The sequence below is a fragment of the Babylonia areolata genome, chromosome 29 (assembly GCF_041734735.1).
Source record: "Babylonia areolata isolate BAREFJ2019XMU chromosome 29, ASM4173473v1, whole genome shotgun sequence".
Lineage (NCBI taxonomy): Eukaryota > Metazoa > Mollusca > Gastropoda > Neogastropoda > Buccinidae > Babylonia > Babylonia areolata.
The window spans coordinates 39,629,148-39,636,647 of record NC_134904.1 but is presented as its reverse complement, the minus strand read 5'-3'; positions in this window follow the sequence as shown (position 1 = coordinate 39,636,647).

Below are 7,500 nucleotides of genomic sequence, written 5' to 3'. Positions count from 1 at the left end.
CTACAGCCATCAATCCCATGTGGACTGCCGGACCTGCGGTGTAGCAGAACGAGCTACGTGGGGGTGGGGGATAGGGGGTGAGGGGCGTTGAAGATGGTTTGGCTAAAAACTAACAGCAGCAGCAACAACAAAACATCATGTTCTTACAGGTTCTTATGCTTTGCGACTGCAGTTGCAGTATTCAGTGCCGGAGCTTGCAGCAGTTTGTATTTGAAGTTTGCGGTATTTCGTGCCTGCAGTTTGCAGTCTTGTAACTGCGGTTTGTAATGTTTTGTGCATGCAATTTTCAGTTTTACGATATCTACAATACGCACTAGCTTGTAGCTGCAGTTTGTTTACTGGAATGATTCGGGTCTGCAGTTCTGGAAAATTCAGTACAAGGAATAGTCAGAGTAGGGCCCCAAACATACTCATTAAACGCAAACGGAAATATCGATGATTCTATTAATATCAAAAAAGAAATGAGCAGATACTGATTTGATTGTTGTGTGACCATCGTGTTTTTCTGTGCTTGTGGTAACAAACTTTACCACAATGTTACTGTACTTAGTAACGGGCATAGAAGTCACACAAGTTACACATGGAAAATGGATGAAACCGCAAGGTACCGTTACATATCTGGGAACAAAAATACACTCTTTGTGGTGAGCAGAGCTAAGTGGGCAACAGGTCTCAACTGTAAGCCAAGCTTCAAGCAACAATGATTACCAGTAACTAAATGGCTACATCCCCTTTGGCCATATCACCGGTAACTAATGGCTACATCCCTTTGGCCATATCACCGGTAACTAATTGGCTATATCCCTTTGGCCATATCACCGGCAACTAATTGGCTATATCCCTTTGGCCATATCACCGGTAACTAAAGAGAGAGAGAGAGAGAGAGAGAGAGAGAGTCTTTTTGACGCTTTGACACTTTAATGTCATTGGCCATGAGGTCCTTATGACATGGGTGAATGCGTCAACATACTTTCATCGCATAGTAAACCATTATAACAACAAAGGGATGAAATTGTTAAAGCAAATAATGAAACAAAACAAAGTTTCTTCTTTGAAGAAACATGATAGCAGCCAACATGCCACCCAATACATGAAAACTCCGTTCATTCATCTATCAATGCATGAGAGAGAGAGAGAGAGAGAGAGAGAGAGAGAGAGAGAGAGAGTTTATTCATTTAACTCTCTCTATACGAACGGCGAAAGAGGACGACGTTAACAGCGTTTCATCCCAATTACCATCATCAAAATATTGCAAGCGGAACGCTCTTATACTGAAGAGATGAATGTTGACAAAGAATACCACAGTTCTGACGACGGAAGCTAAAGGTTGGGTCATTCAGACACCCACTGGACATCCGAGGGGTCTGTATAGAGGAGAAGAGAGGACTGGCCGTACTGAGTGAGTTAACGTGGTATTTAATTGTACTCTTCGGTAATAACTTCAGACAGAAACGATGACTATTTACTACAGAGAGTACACAAAAGCGTACAGTGCTTCAAGAATATGCGCTATAGCAAGATGTTTCAGTAAACAAATAAATAAATATCTAAATGAATAGATAAATAAATAAACATATTGGAAATCAAATTGTTTAGCCATAAACAAGGTCATTAAGAGAGAGAGAGGGGAGAGAGAGAGAGAGAGAGAGAGAGAGAGAGAGAGAGAGAGAGAGAGAGAGAGTCTTTTTGACGCTTTGACACTTTAATGTCATTGGCCATGAGGTCCTTATGACATGGGCGAATGCGTCAACATACTTTCATCGTATAGTAAACCATTATAACAACAAAAGGATGAAATTGTTAAAGCAAATAATGAAACAAAACAAAGTTTCTTCTTTGAAGAAACATGATAGCAGCCAACAGGCCACTCAGTACATAACTCCGTTCATTCATCTATCAATGCACGAGAGAGAGAGAGAGAGAGAGAGAAAGGAGAAATCACAAGGCGCCTGTAATTACGGGAAGGTTCTACCATGGAAAAATGCAAAAAATCTTATTTTTGCATGGAATGGGGTTTTCCGTGATTTAGATTCCGAAAACCCTTACTGATTTCGTAGTATCAATGCCTTTTGCAGTCAAGTTTCATAAGTATTTTTAAATAATTATTTTCTGAGGTATGTATGTTAAAATTAAAACAGAAATGTAGCTAATTAATTACGCATAAACTTCAAAAAATCATATCTCAGCTTCTACTGAACATAAAAACAAAATTTAAACACGAAAATAAACACCAGAATCCTCTCAACCCCCCTAAAAACTGATCTAAAACAGTCCAAAACAAAGTATTTCATTGGCTGTTGGTAGAAGGGCCACATAGCAGCAACCTAGTTCTCAACCAATCAGAGGCCGCGTCAGTAATGGGCTTTGGCTTGACACTGTTTGAGAAACAAATGGAAACTGACTGCCGAAGTTGCCTGCATTGCTTGTTTTCAACACACAGTGAGTGTATAAACTTGTTTTTGGTCAGAAATGGGTAAGAGGAAGGCTTCTTACAAGTCCAAAAAGCGTGTGTCTCCACAGAAAAGGAGAAAATTAGAGCAGAGTGGTGCAAAAGATGATAGTTCAGGCGATAGTGGTGATGACAATGCAAAACAGTACAGTTCGCTCGTCGTCTGCTAGTTCAGAACCCAGTGCTTCGGGTGAAAAACTTTCTCACACTCTGGATGTAGAGTTTGACAAGGATGATGAACTCTCAGTGTATAGATTTGTTGATTGTGAACTGTTAGTTCAATTTGTGAATGGACTTTTGTGCCCTGATTGCAAGAAACCACTGGGTTCAAGTCACCTATCTTCTGTGAAAGAAGAAAGAACTGATCTTGCTTCTTTGTTTACATTTGAGTGTGGATGCAAAAACAAGGTCAGTTTCACAACTTCTAAGATGATAAACAAAGTTTTTGAAGTAAACAGAAGATTTCCATTGTCTATGTTTGCAATAGGAAGACACCAGGCTCAGGGAAAAAAGATTTTTAGGGAACATGAATATCCCCACTTCTTTGAACAAGACATGGGCTAATCATAGGAATATGATAAAGAAGGCGACAGAAGCAGTTGCAGATCACAGCAAAGCTACAGCAGCTGAGGAAGCAAGACAAGCATATGGGGGTAATGATGTTACTGTTTCAGGGGATGGTACTTACCAGCGTAGGGGATTTCAATCTAAAAATGGAGTAGTGACTGCTCTCTCAGTAAATGGGAAAAAGTCTAAAGTTTTAGACTGTGAAGTATTGTCAAACCACTGTGACGGCTGTAAAAAGAATGAAAAGAGGAAATCCGGCCCAGAATTAGAAAGATGGAAGATAGTTCATCAAGAAAAAGGTCTTTGTGACAAAAATCACACAGGCTCAGCTGCAGCAATGGGGCCAGCCGGGGCAGTCAGTGTGTTTTCACGGTCAGGAGAAATATGGCCTTCGATACATCAACTTTTTAGGAGACGGAGACAGTAAGACCTAAACTACATTGAAGAATGAAGCCATTTATGAAAATGTGACAATTAGAAAATTAGATTGCTGTGGCCATGTCCAAAAAAGGATGGGTAGATATCTTTCAAACAAAGTCAGTGATCTGAAAAAACAAACATTCAGCCATGGAGAAAAGACAGTAAAAGGTATTGGAGGCCAGAAGAAACTTACCAAAAAAGCCATCCTGATAATTCAAGGGCACTATGGTGCAGCTATCAGAACGAATCCAGGCAATATAGATAAAATGAAACAGGATATCTGGGCCATTTTCAATCATAGGCAAAGGCAACATGATTTGTGTGGAGACTGGTGTCCATCAAAGAGTGGCCGAGGTGACCCCGACAAACATGCATTTTCTGACTTTGTCTGCGAGGCCATCCGACCAGTGTTTGAAACACTCACCCAGGACAGTTTGCTGGAAAGGTGTCTCCATGGGGGCAGCCAGAACACAAATGAAAGCCTTCACAATCTGATCTGGGGGAGATGTCCTAAAACAACATTTGTAGGCCGCAAAAGACTGAGCCTGGCAGTAGCAGATGCCACCATTGTGTATAATGATGGAGAGTTAGGCAGGCTGGGCATTTTTCACTCCCTTGGAATGGAGCCTGGAGTGTGGACTAAGCAGTGCTTTGCTCAGCTGGACAGAAAAAGAGTTGCATCAGGACAAATACAGGCAAGTGCTGTGATGAAGTTTGCTCGACGACATAAAGCGCTGACTGCTGCGGAACAGGAGGGTGAAAAAACTGAGGAGTATTACCAGGCAGGGGCCCATGAGTAGCACAGTGAGTCAGAAACTATTCAAGCATGCACCACATGATGGAAAAAAGTCATTTGAAGTACTTTAATACATACTTAATTAGGATGCAGTCAAAATGAAAACTTTAAAGCCCATTTTCTCAAAACGCAATTTTCGCCGTTTATGTTCACCATTTCCCAAATATCTAAAACACTATTCATCAGATTGAGCTCAAATTTTCAGTATGTGTTTATTACACATTTTGCTACATTTTGTTGGGAGCTTTTGGTAATTTAGGCCTTATAAATGAATTTGTATTTTTCCAGTTTTTCACATAATTTAGAAGACCAAAACAACATTGACTTTTTTTCAATGACTTTTTTCCTGCCAACACATTGTTTCCTGTTCATCTAACAGTGTTTCTGTGAAATTTCATACAAATAGCATGTTTAGTTCTTATGTTATCAGGGAAACCCTGATGGAACCGTTTTTCCGTACACACTACTTTTCACAAAATTCAAACCCTATTTACAATGTGAAGATATGACAAAATCTTAAGCTGATTTCAGATATGCAAACAGTAAAACTTAAACTAAATACAGACCAAATTTGAAACAGATTGGTTGAAATTTAGTGGGTAAACCAAGATAACCAAAATTGGTAATTTTAGGCGTTTTCGGGTGGTAGAACCATGCTGTAAGTTCTGGAATCAACTGAATTGTCTCAGCTTTCCCGGAAGAATGTTTTTTTTTTTCTGTTCCTTTTTCTTTTCTTCTTCTTTTAACTGTTTGGATTTCTTTTTTCTTTTTCCTTGTTGTGTTTTATTTTCTGTTCTTTCTTCTTGTTTCTTTCTTTCTTTCTTTCTTTCTTTCGTTCGTTGTTTTCTTTTCTGCTTGTTCTCCTCCACGTCCTTGTTTACACAACTTTTCTGGTAGACACATTGACGCCAGGACAAAATGAAAGAGAGAGAGAGAGAGAGAGAGAGAGAGAGAGAGAGAGAGAGAGAGAGAGAAGTTCCCAACAACATTTCTGACTACTTTGCGTACTGATGACACATTGACATATCCTACATTCATACATCAATTCTGGGATTTGTATGTCGAATCACCAGTACATACAATACAATATTGAAAGCAGAGTGAATAAATCCATACATTGTATTGTATTGTGTTGTGTTACTGACTCTTTTGTCACAACATAAATATCTATCTGTGTGGAGTTCAGACTCCTCTCCTCACTGAGAGCGTCGCCCATTTCTATCTCGTCTTTTTTTTTTTTTTAATTCAAATTTTTGTCTGCGTGCGATATTATTTTTCCTGTCAAAGTGGATTTTGCCAGGGACAACGCTTTTGCTGCCGTAGGTTCTTTTACGTGCACAAAGTGCATGCAAAACACGGGACCTCCGTGTATCATCTCATCCGAATTCCTATGCCAGAACTGAACGTGACAGTGTGACAGTAAAAGACTACTACAATGACACCAAGCTTGCGTCACTGAAAGCTGGGCTTTGCTACTGGGAACCTCGAAAACGTTAATAGAACCTGCACAGCACGAGCTGGCTTGTTGATCGCATGATCAAGAAGCGTCGGAATTTTTGCTGATTGGTTTATTGTCATTCACCCGGATCACGCCATAACGATGTCATGGCTTTTTTGACACTCCCCCCCCCCCACCCCCCTAGTGCCTAGAATTCCCTGGTCGTGTGGGAGAAGAAAAGAAAAGAAAAGAAATGAAAAGAAAAACGAAACAGAAACCTCTTCGGTTCACACCACCAGTTAAAAAAACAAAGAAAAAAACAAAAAGGACACCACTTTGTCACTGGCGAAAAAAGCACATCATCAGCAGAAAGCACGTGCACAGCGTCCCAGGAATGATTTACACTCTGTTTCTTTTGTGTTTCATCAGTGAAGTGAAGGCCGTTTTCTTCCCATAGAGCCCACACATTTTTCTGCAGAGCGGGCCCGGACAGGGCAATTTGGCCGAGAGCATTGGTGAGAGAGATGGGTGTGGGAGAGAGAGGGTGTAGGGGGGGACAGGGGGGTGGGGATGGCGGGGTGGGGACTAAATGTGGAACCTCCGTGTGGCGCACTACTGCCCTATTACGTTTGACTGGCACCTTGTTAGACAGAGGCGGCATATGCATCCATCACACCGGCAACTTGAGCGAGTTGTTCATTTTCTTTCCCTCCTTCCTTCCCCCCCCCCTCCTCCTCCCTCCGTCCCACCCAACCTTCCCCTCCCTCACCCCTTCTCTCTCTCTCTCGCCCCATGCCTTTGGTTTTCTTTTCTTTCAATTCTTTTCTGTTCTTCTTTTTTTCTTTTTCTTCTTTCGTTGTCTTTCTTCTTCTTCTATTCCCTTTAGTCGTGGGAGTCTTCTTCTTCTCTCCAGCGCCGCCTCCTCCTCCTCCTCCCTCCATCTCGTATTAGTATCCTTTCCTTCCCACTCCTCCCCCCCACCTCCACCCTTCCCTTCTTCCTTCCTCTTCATCATTTACTGTCACAACCCGTCCTCTCTCCTCTCTTCCTGTTCTTCCTTATTTCCGCGTTGATCTTTCGACGTATTGGTTGGTTGCTTGCTTGCTTGCCTTATCGCCGAGTTTGCCTTGGTTGTTGTTGTTTCGGTTTCCGCTCGGCTTACAATTAATTTAAAACCGATGCAGTTGGTTGGTCGGTTAGGAAAACAAAAGGTGTTAAGATAATTATATTGCTGGCCACCCAGGTAAGTTACTTCCCTCTGTGACCTTGACCTTTGGCCGAGGTGAGGAATTCAGTTGAGGATTTTTTGTTGTTGTGATAGATAGCATGACAAGGCACATCCAAAATGTGTCTGTATGATTGATATTGAAGAGAGAGAGAGAGAGAGAGAGAGAGAGAGAGAGAGCGAGCCTTGTGACCTTGATGTAGGTCAAGGTCAAGGTCAAAGTGATCAACAATGTCTGACAAGTGTCGCAAAAGATTATCCTGTCTGAGAGAAAAGCATTCCAGTTTACACGAACCCGCAGAGAAATCATTTTATGCTTGCCCTCACTTCATTCGACCTGCACCCTGGACAAGGTCACGCGGGGTGTTCTGAGATTCGCCAGTGCGTTCAGTGCCGTATGGGTGACAGCATTCATCGCAGTAAATCAAACTTTTTTTTTTTTTTTTTAAGGAGGAAAATAGTTTTCAGTTTAATATTGTCCTCGCGAGTAAAATTCTGGGTCAAAATGTTCGATTATTTTTTTGGGACAGTGGTTATAAAATTTACAAAAATATCATGCATCGTATTAATTTTTTTTAGCCACAATGAAATGACAGTTTCCGATT